The sequence below is a fragment of the Aulonocara stuartgranti genome (assembly GCF_965226115.1).
Source record: "Aulonocara stuartgranti genome assembly, chromosome: 3".
Classification (NCBI taxonomy): domain Eukaryota; kingdom Metazoa; phylum Chordata; class Actinopteri; order Cichliformes; family Cichlidae; genus Aulonocara; species Aulonocara stuartgranti.
In genome coordinates this window covers 52,330,235-52,342,377 of record NC_138941.1, presented here as the reverse complement: position 1 = coordinate 52,342,377, position 12,143 = coordinate 52,330,235, and the positions used below count along the sequence as shown (strand labels likewise).

Sequence of the window (12,143 nt, the reverse complement as noted above, 5' to 3'; positions counted from 1 at the left end):
AGACGAACTCCAAGTCTTGCTTGAGCAGCTGACGCAGCGGTGCGTTCACTTCTGATAGTCGCAGTGCGAATCTGGACAGGTAGTTCGCCATTCCAAGTCAAAGGAGCTTGCAAAGAGAGTATTCCAAGCATTGTCTCTAGCTCATTCTTATTCTCAGGAGCCGGCATGTCTTTGATGGCCTGTAGTTTCTTTGGGTCTGGCTGGATGCCCTCCCGGGTGAGTTTGTGTCCAAAGTAACTCACTTCTGTGGCACCTATGACACATTTCTCTGGATTGAGACACACGACGGGCATGGCGTCTGGGTCAATGTGTAAGTCGCATTCTCCTGGGAATATGCCCTTGAACATATCAGCAAACTCCTCCATGACACTTGTGGTCTGTACTGACATGACCAGCTTGACTAGGTTTAGATCCAGGCATGCTTTCAACCAAGGGACAATCAGCACGGAGTGCAAACATTATGAACAATACAACAATTACGACCAGTGTTGTGGGTAAGTCTAAATAAAGTAGATAAAATGATATACTTACTGATACAGTGTCTTGGTAGTCCTACTGACACCCAAAGTATTGTCAACTACAAATTAATCATATACATACATACGCTATCCAGCTGCTAACAAAACCCTAATCATGGCAGCACAGGCACAAGCTCTGAGAACAGGGTCCATAGAGGCTGGGGTCTATCACACCAGACAAAACCCCATGTGAAGTCTGTGTAAAGATGCCCCTGAGACAATCCAGCACATAACAGCAGGGTGCAAGATGCTAGCAAGTAGAGCATACATGGAACATCATAACCAAGTGGCTGGAATAGTACACAGGAACATCTGTGCCAATATGGCCTGGAAGTCAAAATGGGAGACGCCCACTAGGGTCGTGGAGAATGACCGAACTAAAATCTTGTGGGACTTCTAGATGCAGACAGAAAAAATGTTGATGGATAACCAACTGGACTTCTACTGTTTTCTTTCTTCTGTGGAAATCACAGAAGAAGATGGCTGTAGTGTTAGACGTAGCATTTCCGAATGACAGCAACATCAGGAAGAAGGAACACAAGAAGCTTGAGAAATACAGAGGGCACAGTCCTAGGAACAACTAAGATACCTTTGTATCTCAATCATCTTTTGTATGTATTATTGTAGGGTCTATCTTACAATATAAAGCACCTTGAGGTGACCGTTGTCGTGATTTGGCACGACATAAATAAAATTGACCTAAAATGAATTGAATACTGCACAGGGCCCTCAAGCTCCCAGGCTTCTTGTAGCAGACCTGAGCTTGATGGACAGAGCGCCCTGAGTGAGAGGGGAATTGTTGTTTTTTGGGTGTTTTTTTTTGCCAAATTACAAATGCAATATATGCTAAAAAGGAATTCTAGGTTCAAGTTTAAACCTCATTTTATAATATAATACTTATATTATAAGTAAGACCAAACGCCCTTATGGGCGAGAGGGGAATTGTGTTTTGTTTTTGTTTTTTGTTTTTTTGCCAATTTCAAATGTGATTTATGCTAAAAAGACATTCTAGGTTCAAAATGTAAACTTGTTTTATAACATAAGTAATAAATTCAAATGAGTGATACTTCGCACTAACAACATCTCCAAAGGAAGATATGCAAATTATGTTAGTTAAGTTACATTTAAAGTTCCAAACGAGTAATCCTCCATTCCAAGTTCTGATATACACTATTGGTAAGAGATCACATGATAAAAGCAGAGGGCATGATGGGTTGGAAGATCTGAATGCTAAGATCCCCGTAGGTTATATGCAGAGCTGTTAGTGTTTCAGTTGAAGATTGTGGAATTACATAGAGGTAAGTTGGGATAAAATTCACTAAATCCTTCCAACTGTAAGATCCCAATCCCTAATCTCTTTTGTAACATTTAAATAGTAAAATTCCAACTATTAAATGTAAATCACTAATGTTTAAAAGATTTTAATTTCCCTGTTTCCCATTATTCTTATTTCGTTTTTTCATTTTTCTAGGTTTCCTTTCTTAATTCCTACGTGAATGGTGACATATTGTCACAGTCAAGAAACAAGTGAGTAACAAAATGTTTTTATTTTGTTCATACTTTTATACCTTGTAGCACCACACATTAAGACCTATGTAATTGTCTGTGAGCGCCCATTGAATTTATTTTAATCGTACTATCTGCGTATCATTTCGAGTGAAAAATGTTTTTAGGCTTCATCTGCCTGCTAGACAGATTATGTGTCAAATCAAAAAGGAACATAGCCCTACAGTAAATAAGTACACATACAGAAATCAGCGCATAGAGACATTGACCCTTGAAATTCTTTAACACTAACATCTTTTTCAACAGTTCTTCTTTGCTGAAGGGCTCAATCCATTTTTAGAAACTTGTTTAAAAATAAGTGAAATATAAATCAATTATTCATCCATCCAAATCTCTAATTCTTCCAATTCACTTCAATTCAATTCAATATGTAGGTGTGAAAACGCTTCTTTTTCGATCTGTGCATAGTTAACCACTGTTGGGGTCAGTGTCTTTGAAGCATATGCGGTTGGGTGTCCGTCCTGCATCAACACAGCTCCCAAACCATACTTGGATGCATCTACCTGTAGGTGTAGCTCCTTGGTCGTGTCGTAGTATGCCAGTATGGGGCCTGGTTCTCTGGTTATGAGATGCTTCATTTGCTGGAAGACTCTGTCGTGATTCTGATCCCAGACGAACTCCAAGTCTTGCTTGAGCAGCTGACGCAGCGGTGCGTTCACTTCTGATAGTCGCAGTGCGAATCTGGACAGGTAGTTCGCCATTCCAAGTCAAAGGAGCTTGCAAAGAGAGTATTCCAAGCATTGTCTCTAGCTCATTCTTATTCTCAGGAGCCGGCATGTCTTTGATGGCCTGTAGTTTCTTTGGGTCTGGCTGGATGCCCTCCCGGGTGAGTTTGTGTCCAAAGTAACTCACTTCTGTGGCACCTATGACACATTTCTCTGGATTGAGACACACGACGGGCATGGCGTCTGGGTCAATGTGTAAGTCGCATTCTCCTGGGAATATGCCCTTGAACATATCAGCAAACTCCTCCATGACACTTGTGGTCTGTACTGACATGACCAGCTTGACTAGGTTTAGATCCAGGCATGCTTTCAACCAAGGGACAATCAGCATGGAGTGCAAACCTTATGAACAATACAACAATTACGACCAGTGTTGTGGGTAAGTCTAAATAAAGTAGATAAAATGATATACTTACTGATACAGTGTCTTGGTAGTCCTACTGACACCCAAAGTATTGTCAACTACAAATTAATCATATACATACATACGCTATCCAGCTGCTAACAAAACCCTAATCATGGCAGCACAGGCACAAGCTCTGAGAACAGGGTCCATAGAGGCTGGGGTCTATCACACCAGACAAAACCCCATGTGAAGTCTGTGTAAAGATGCCCCTGAGACAATCCAGCACATAACAGCAGGGTGCAAGATGCTAGCAAGTAGAGCATACATGGAACATCATAACCAAGTGGCTGGAATAGTACACAGGAACATCTGTGCCAATATGGCCTGGAAGTCAAAATGGGAGACGCCCACTAGGGTCGTGGAGAATGACCGAACTAAAATCTTGTGGGACTTCTAGATGCAGACAGAAAAAATGTTGATGGATAACCAACTGGACTTCTACTGTTTTCTTTCTTCTGTGGAAATCACAGAAGAAGATGGCTGTAGTGTTAGACGTAGCATTTCCGAATGACAGCAACATCAGGAAGAAGGAACACAAGAAGCTTGAGAAATACAGAGGGCACAGTCCTAGGAACAACTAAGATACCTTTGTATCTCAATCATCTTTTGTATGTATTATTGTAGGGTCTATCTTACAATATAAAGCACCTTGAGGTGACCGTTGTCGTGATTTGGCACGACATAAATAAAATTGACCTAAAATGAATTGAATACTGCACAGGGCCCTCAAGCTCCCAGGCTTCTTGTAGCAGACCTGAGCTTGATGGACAGAGCGCCCTGAGTGAGAGGGGAATTGTTGTTTTTTGGGTGTTTTTTTTTGCCAAATTACAAATGCAATATATGCTAAAAAGGAATTCTAGGTTCAAGTTTAAACCTCATTTTATAATATAATACTTATATTATAAGTAAGACCAAACGCCCTTATGGGCGAGAGGGGAATTGTGTTTTGTTTTTGTTTTTTGTTTTTTTGCCAATTTCAAATGTGATTTATGCTAAAAAGACATTCTAGGTTCAAAATGTAAACTTGTTTTATAACATAAGTAATAAATTCAAATGAGTGATACTTCGCACTAACAACATCTCCAAAGGAAGATATGCAAATTATGTTAGTTAAGTTACATTTAAAGTTCCAAACGAGTAATCCTCCATTCCAAGTTCTGATATACACTATTGGTAAGAGATCACATGATAAAAGCAGAGGGCATGATGGGTTGGAAGATCTGAATGCTAAGATCCCCGTAGGTTATATGCAGAGCTGTTAGTGTTTCAGTTGAAGATTGTGGAATTACATAGAGGTAAGTTGGGATAAAATTCACTAAATCCTTCCAACTGTAAGATCCCAATCCCTAATCTCTTTTGTAACATTTAAATAGTAAAATTCCAACTATTAAATGTAAATCACTAATGTTTAAAAGATTTTAATTTCCCTGTTTCCCATTATTCTTATTTCGTTTTTTCATTTTTCTAGGTTTCCTTTCTTAATTCCTACGTGAATGGTGACATATTGTCACAGTCAAGAAACAAGTGAGTAACAAAATGTTTTTATTTTGTTCATACTTTTATACCTTGTAGCACCACACATTAAGACCTATGTAATTGTCTGTGAGCGCCCATTGAATTTATTTTAATCGTACTATCTGCGTATCATTTCGAGTGAAAAATGTTTTTAGGCTTCATCTGCCTGCTAGACAGATTATGTGTCAAATCAAAAAGGAACATAGCCCTACAGTAAATAAGTACACATACAGAAATCAGCGCATAGAGACATTGACCCTTGAAATTCTTTAACACTAACATCTTTTTCAACAGTTCTTCTTTGCTGAAGGGCTCAATCCATTTTTAGAAACTTGTTTAAAAATAAGTGAAATATAAATCAATTATTCATCCATCCAAATCTCTAATTCTTCCAATTCACTTCAATTCAATTCAATATGTAGGTGTGAAAACGCTTCTTTTTCGATCTGTGCATAGTTAACCACTGTTGGGGTCAGTGTCTTTGAAGCATATGCGGTTGGGTGTCCGTCCTGCATCAACACAGCTCCCAAACCATACTTGGATGCATCTACCTGTAGGTGTAGCTCCTTGGTCGTGTCGTAGTATGCCAGTATGGGGCCTGGTTCTCTGGTTATGAGATGCTTCATTTGCTGGAAGACTCTGTCGTGATTCTGATCCCAGACGAACTCCAAGTCTTGCTTGAGCAGCTGACGCAGCGGTGCGTTCACTTCTGATAGTCGCAGTGCGAATCTGGACAGGTAGTTCGCCATTCCAAGTCAAAGGAGCTTGCAAAGAGAGTATTCCAAGCATTGTCTCTAGCTCATTCTTATTCTCAGGAGCCGGCATGTCTTTGATGGCCTGTAGTTTCTTTGGGTCTGGCTGGATGCCCTCCCGGGTGAGTTTGTGTCCAAAGTAACTCACTTCTGTGGCACCTATGACACATTTCTCTGGATTGAGACACACGACGGGCATGGCGTCTGGGTCAATGTGTAAGTCGCATTCTCCTGGGAATATGCCCTTGAACATATCAGCAAACTCCTCCATGACACTTGTGGTCTGTACTGACATGACCAGCTTGACTAGGTTTAGATCCAGGCATGCTTTCAACCAAGGGACAATCAGCATGGAGTGCAAACATTATGAACAATACAACAATTACGACCAGTGTTGTGGGTAAGTCTAAATAAAGTAGATAAAATGATATACTTACTTATACAGAGTCTTGGTAGTCCTACTGACACCCAAAGTATTGTCAACTACAAATTAATCATATACATACATACGCTATCCAGCTGCTAACAAAACCCTAATCATGGCAGCACAGGCACAAGCTCTGAGAACAGGGTCCATAGAGGCTGGGGTCTATCACACCAGACAAAACCCCATGTGAAGTCTGTGTAAAGATGCCCCTGAGACAATCCAGCACATAACAGCAGGGTGCAAGATGCTAGCAAGTAGAGCATACATGGAACATCATAACCAAGTGGCTGGAATAGTACACAGGAACATCTGTGCCAATATGGCCTGGAAGTCAAAATGGGAGACGCCCACTAGGGTCGTGGAGAATGACCGAACTAAAATCTTGTGGGACTTCTAGATGCAGACAGAAAAAATGTTGATGGATAACCAACTGGACTTCTACTGTTTTCTTTCTTCTGTGGAAATCACAGAAGAAGATGGCTGTAGTGTTAGACGTAGCATTTCCGAATGACAGCAACATCAGGAAGAAGGAACACAAGAAGCTTGAGAAATACAGAGGGCACAGTCCTAGGAACAACTAAGATACCTTTGTATCTCAATCATCTTTTGTATGTATTATTGTAGGGTCTATCTTACAATATAAAGCACCTTGAGGTGACCGTTGTCGTGATTTGGCACGACATAAATAAAATTGACCTAAAATGAATTGAATACTGCACAGGGCCCTCAAGCTCCCAGGCTTCTTGTAGCAGACCTGAGCTTGATGGACAGAGCGCCCTGAGTGAGAGGGGAATTGTTGTTTTTTGGGTGGTTTTTTTTGCCAAATTACAAATGCAATATATGCTAAAAAGGAATTCTAGGTTCAAGTTTAAACCTCATTTTATAATATAATACTTATATTATAAGTAAGACCAAACGCCCTTATGGGCGAGAGGGGAATTGTGTTTTGTTTTTGTTTTTTGTTTTTTTGCCAATTTCAAATGTGATTTATGCTAAAAAGACATTCTAGGTTCAAAATGTAAACTTGTTTTATAACATAAGTAATAAATTCAAATGAGTGATACTTCGCACTAACAACATCTCCAAAGGAAGATATGCAAATTATGTTAGTTAAGTTACATTTAAAGTTCCAAACGAGTAATCCTCCATTCCAAGTTCTGATATACACTATTGGTAAGAGATCACATGATAAAAGCAGAGGGCATGATGGGTTGGAAGATCTGAATGCTAAGATCCCCGTAGGTTATATGCAGAGCTGTTAGTGTTTCAGTTGAAGATTGTGGAATTACATAGAGGTAAGTTGGGATAAAATTCACTAAATCCTTCCAACTGTAAGATCCCAATCCCTAATCTCTTTTGTAACATTTAAATAGTAAAATTCCAACTATTAAATGTAAATCACTAATGTTTAAAAGATTTTAATTTCCCTGTTTCCCATTATTCTTATTTCGTTTTTTCATTTTTCTAGGTTTCCTTTCTTAATTCCTACGTGAATGGTGACATATTGTCACAGTCAAGAAACAAGTGAGTAACAAAATGTTTTTATTTTGTTCATACTTTTATACCTTGTAGCACCACACATTAAGACCTATGTAATTGTCTGTGAGCGCCCATTGAATTTATTTTAATCGTACTATCTGCGTATCATTTCGAGTGAAAAATGTTTTTAGGCTTCATCTGCCTGCTAGACAGATTATGTGTCAAATCAAAAAGGAACATAGCCCTACAGTAAATAAGTACACATACAGAAATCAGCGCATAGAGACATTGACCCTTGAAATTCTTTAACAACACAAATTTGCGATGCTTCCAAATCTTAAATAACCGTCCATGTTAAAAAGGAGTTCTTCCTTCAAACTGCCATTAAAATGCCACCAAAGTCCTGATTCCAATTCAAAGTGGTAGGCTTTTTATATATATATCAAGGTTTTCTTATATTTCTCTTCTTATTTTTCAAGTATTGGGACATATGCTCCTCAATTTGAAGACTTGTTGGCAAAAAATTATTCACCTGTTCTGATGTGTATTCTTCTCTACAGGAAAAATGCCACGTCAGATGACAGATTGCCCAATATGCTTGATTCCATATGTTGCAGTTGGGCAGCATTTAAAAAAATACCACCATGTTGTAAACAAAGAAGAATTACATTTGCTGCTAAATTACTGCTCTACAGTGTAAGTCACTGTCATACAGTATATGAAAAAACATTGCTACAATTTAAAGTGGTAGTTGTAGTTACATTTGTCAAACTGGATGTGATATGCAGTTACAGGGGCAGGCTGGACTGTCCAGTATGTAAAGTTAAAAACCGTATAAGACTGGACAAGCACTTGGAAAATGTCCACTGTGAGATTGAGGTTAGTGTTTTGTATAGCTTACATTTTGTTGTTAAATTAGAATGCATTCTTATGTGACATGTTTCACTAACTTTCTCAAACATTGCTGTTCTATTGTTTATACCCTTTCAGAAATCAGATCAGAAGAAAGTAATGAGGACAGCGAAACGATTGGCTAATCTGAAAGCCCTCAAAGCTCTCAGACGTTCAAATCCACAGCCTCCAATGGTGACCTCACTGGACATAGAGCAGCTGACTGAAAGCAGTGATCAAGAGGAGCAAAGTGATAGCAGTGATACCAGTGAAGAATCTGCAGAGATTAGAGAAGACAGCTCAGTCCATTCCCCTGTCAATCAGTCAGATGATGCTCAAGTCCAACATCAGACTTGCAAAAATTGCAAAGAACTGCATTTGAAACTACAACAACTGAAAAGTAAACTGAAAAGACTGAAATCCTCTAAGGATAAACCTGGCCTCAAACCCCTCAACCCCCCAAAGCGCCAGAAATTTGAAAGACATAAACCTGACCCAACAGCCCGGCTTCCTAAATTTGGTATGAATTATTTAACAAAAGTGTTTTTTGTTGTGTAGTGTAATGTGAATTTGGATAACTGGTTGTTCTATTTATTATTGTAGGCTCTATCTTAAAGTATAAAGTGCCTTGAGGCAAATGTTGTTGTGACTTGAATGGAATTTAATTGAATTCTATCAAGGAAGTTAAATCCTGCTAATTAGCAATATCTTCCAAATATCATTGTCAACCAATTCAATTAGAAGAATGTTTTCTGTACTTCATCAATTTTTCATGACACTCCTAATTGCTATGTTGTTACTACACTTTATTTTAAACAGAGAAAGTCCTGAATGCTTGGTTTCAGCACATTTGTGGAACAAGTAAAAAGGATGTCGACAACGCCAAACAACGGGTCCATCATGTCCGTGCCTGGGCATATTTCATGTCTCACAATCAAGTCCCTGCAATGACGTTTGCATTTATGGACAACAGAGAAAGACTGACTGAGTACATTTTTACAAATATCTGTGATATATTAGTCCAGTAATCTCAATAATACTAAAGTGATTACTGATTTGTGTTTGTTTGTGGGCCTTTTTTAGATGGACAACTTATCTGAATAAACATGCCGTGACAACCAAAAGGATTCGGATTGGAAATGTGAGGGCGTTCTTGAAATTTCTAATTGATGCACAACTGCCAGAGGTCAGAGCCTCCCGTAAGGCTTTAAAGGGGACTTTATTTGCACTTCAGTTGGAAATGAAGAAGAGCAGAAGGGAGTTACACACCCACAGGCAAGCCATCCGGATCAAAAAATCACGTAAGATCCAACTTTACTACTTATTCATCACTGTCGTTACCTAGCATGTGTAACAAATACATTATTTATAAATGTCACAATGTCATTACTGTGATGTAGTGAGGAAGGAGGACTCAAAATGTTATAATCTAAAGTATAAATTGTATACAAGTATATATTTTCTGTGCTGTATTTACACAGTGGCATGCAAAAGTTTGTGGAACCCTGATAACTTTCATGGTTTTTCTTTATTAATCATTGGTTGCTTGGATTAGCAATTTCAGTTCAACATATCATATAGCGGACAAACACAATGATATTTCAGAAGTACCACTGTATACTGAAGGAAACTGTTTCCAGGGCCTACTCCGTGGATCGGCTTCCTCCGAGGCGTGGACGTCTATCAGCAGAGAATGTACCTTCACCTATCAGCAGAGAATGTCCCTTAGTCTGTAACACAGTCAAATATATTCTCAAGTAATATTCAAGCATGCCATTCAGCGTGTTAGTACGAGCAGCTCGGGAGCAGCTTGGGAGAACAAGAAAACAGAGACTGCTTTAGATTGTCTTCCCAAAGTGACTCAACTTTATTCACAAGTACAACAGTTTATATAGAGGGTAAAATTCATGAGACAGCAGATTATCAGTTTAAACCAGTACAGACCAAGATAAGGCAGCGTCTTCCTGCCCTTGGGTGAAGAAGCATCCTTTGTGTAGTTTATTAGTTCAGCTACAATTGTGATTATCTCAGCGACATATTTTCAAGGCACAAAACGAAGAGTTCTTACATTAGTGAAATCTGAAACAAACCATTTGGCCTTCAACAGGCGTCTAAAAGATTAAGAAACTAATGTAGCTGAGGGAGTGATCTCTGTGGTATTTCAACCTTGTACCAGCCTGTGATTCTCACACATCAATTCTTGGGTCAAAGAGAAAAATAACTAAAACAAAGGGGGCCTTATTGAATGACAGAGTTTTCCTGCATAATGTCACTATAAAACAATATCCAGTAAATGCTACCATGGTACTAAAATACCTAACATATACAATGTACAAAACAGAAAGTAAACAGAAACTAGGAAATGCAGAGCTGTTAGGCTTCATTTTCTAGTTTCTGTTTACTTTCTTTTTATCTACTTTCTACATGGGAAAACAGTATGTCACCACAAGGAAACAGAGGCACACCATGGATACTAATTCGTATACAAAGTTCAGGAGGACAAAAATAAAGCAGAGAGAATCTACCACAGATCTAGAAAACAAAATTGATCAGGGGGTAAATGAATTAAACTAAACAACATAAAATTGGCACCAAAAACAGGAAACGTGACCAGTAACTAACCAGTGGCAACACATAACTAAACATACAAATGCAGAAAGAAAAAACATAAAATATCTAAACAATAAGCAAACTAGTAATCAAATTAAAGATACCTACTGATAAAATGAACTATACTGTCAAAAAACACAAAGACAAAAATGGTCAAGGAAATGAGACTATCAAAATTTAGGATATTGATATTTCCTTTTTTCAATTCAATTCAATTCAATTTTATTTATATAGCGCCAAATCACAACAAAAGTCGCCTCAAGGCGCTTCATAGATACAGAGAAAAACCCAACAATCATATGACCCCCTATGATCAAGCACTTTGGCGACAGTGGGAAGGAAAAACTCCCTTTTAACAGGAAGAAACCTCCGGCAGAACCAGGCTCAGGGAGGGGCGGCCATCTGCTGCGACTGGTTGGGGTGAGAGAAGGAAGACAGGATAAAGACATGCTGTGGAAGAGAGACAGAGGTTAATAACAGATATGATTCAATGCAGAGAGGTCTATTAATACATAGTGAGTGAGAAAGGTGACTGGAAAGGAAAAACTCAATGCATCATGGGAATCCCCCGGCACCCTACATCTATTGCAGCATAACTAAGGGAGGATTCAGGGTCACCTGGTCCAGCCCTAACTATATGCTTTAGCAAAAAGGAAAGTTTTAAGCCTAATCTTAAAAGTAGAGATAGTGTCTGTCTCCCGAATCCAAATTGGAAGCTGGTTCCACAGAAGAGGGGCCTGAAAACTGAAGGCTCTGCCTCCCATTCTACTTTTAAATACTCTAGGAACAACAAGTAGGCCTGCAGAGCGAGAGCGAAGCGCTCTAATAGGGTGATATGGTACTACAAGGTCATTAAGATAAGATGGGGCCTGATTATTTAAGACCTTGTATGTGAGGAGCAGGATTTTGAATTCAATTCTGGATTTAACAGGAAGCCAATGAAGGGAAGCCAAAACAGGAGAAATATGCTCTCTCTTTCTAGTCCCTGGCAGGACTCTTGCTGCAGCATTTTGGATTAGTTGAAGGCTTTTCAGCGAGTTTTTTGGACATCCTGATAATAATGAATTACAGTAGTCCAGCCTGGAAGTAATAAATGCATGAACTAGTTTTTCAGCGTCACTCTGAGACAGGATATTTCTAATTTTAGAGATGTTGCGCAAATGGAAGAAAGCAGTCTTACATATTTGTTTAATATATGCGTTGAAGGACATGTCCTGGTCAAAAATTACTCCAAGGTTCCTCACAGCGTTACTG

The 12,143-nt window shown here is 38.9% G+C and overlaps 1 long non-coding RNA gene across 1 annotated transcript; it reads left to right on the top strand.

Annotated features, from left to right (window-relative positions):
* The first annotated feature begins 8,184 nt into the window (after nucleotides 1–8,184).
* On the top strand, nucleotides 8,185–9,893 carry LOC309703772. Its single transcript, XR_014276029.1, has 4 exons — nucleotides 8,185–8,267; nucleotides 8,379–8,799; nucleotides 9,099–9,267; nucleotides 9,363–9,893. It is a non-coding gene; the product is annotated as an uncharacterized lncRNA (long non-coding RNA).
* The last annotated feature ends 2,250 nt before the right edge of the window (nucleotides 9,894–12,143 follow it).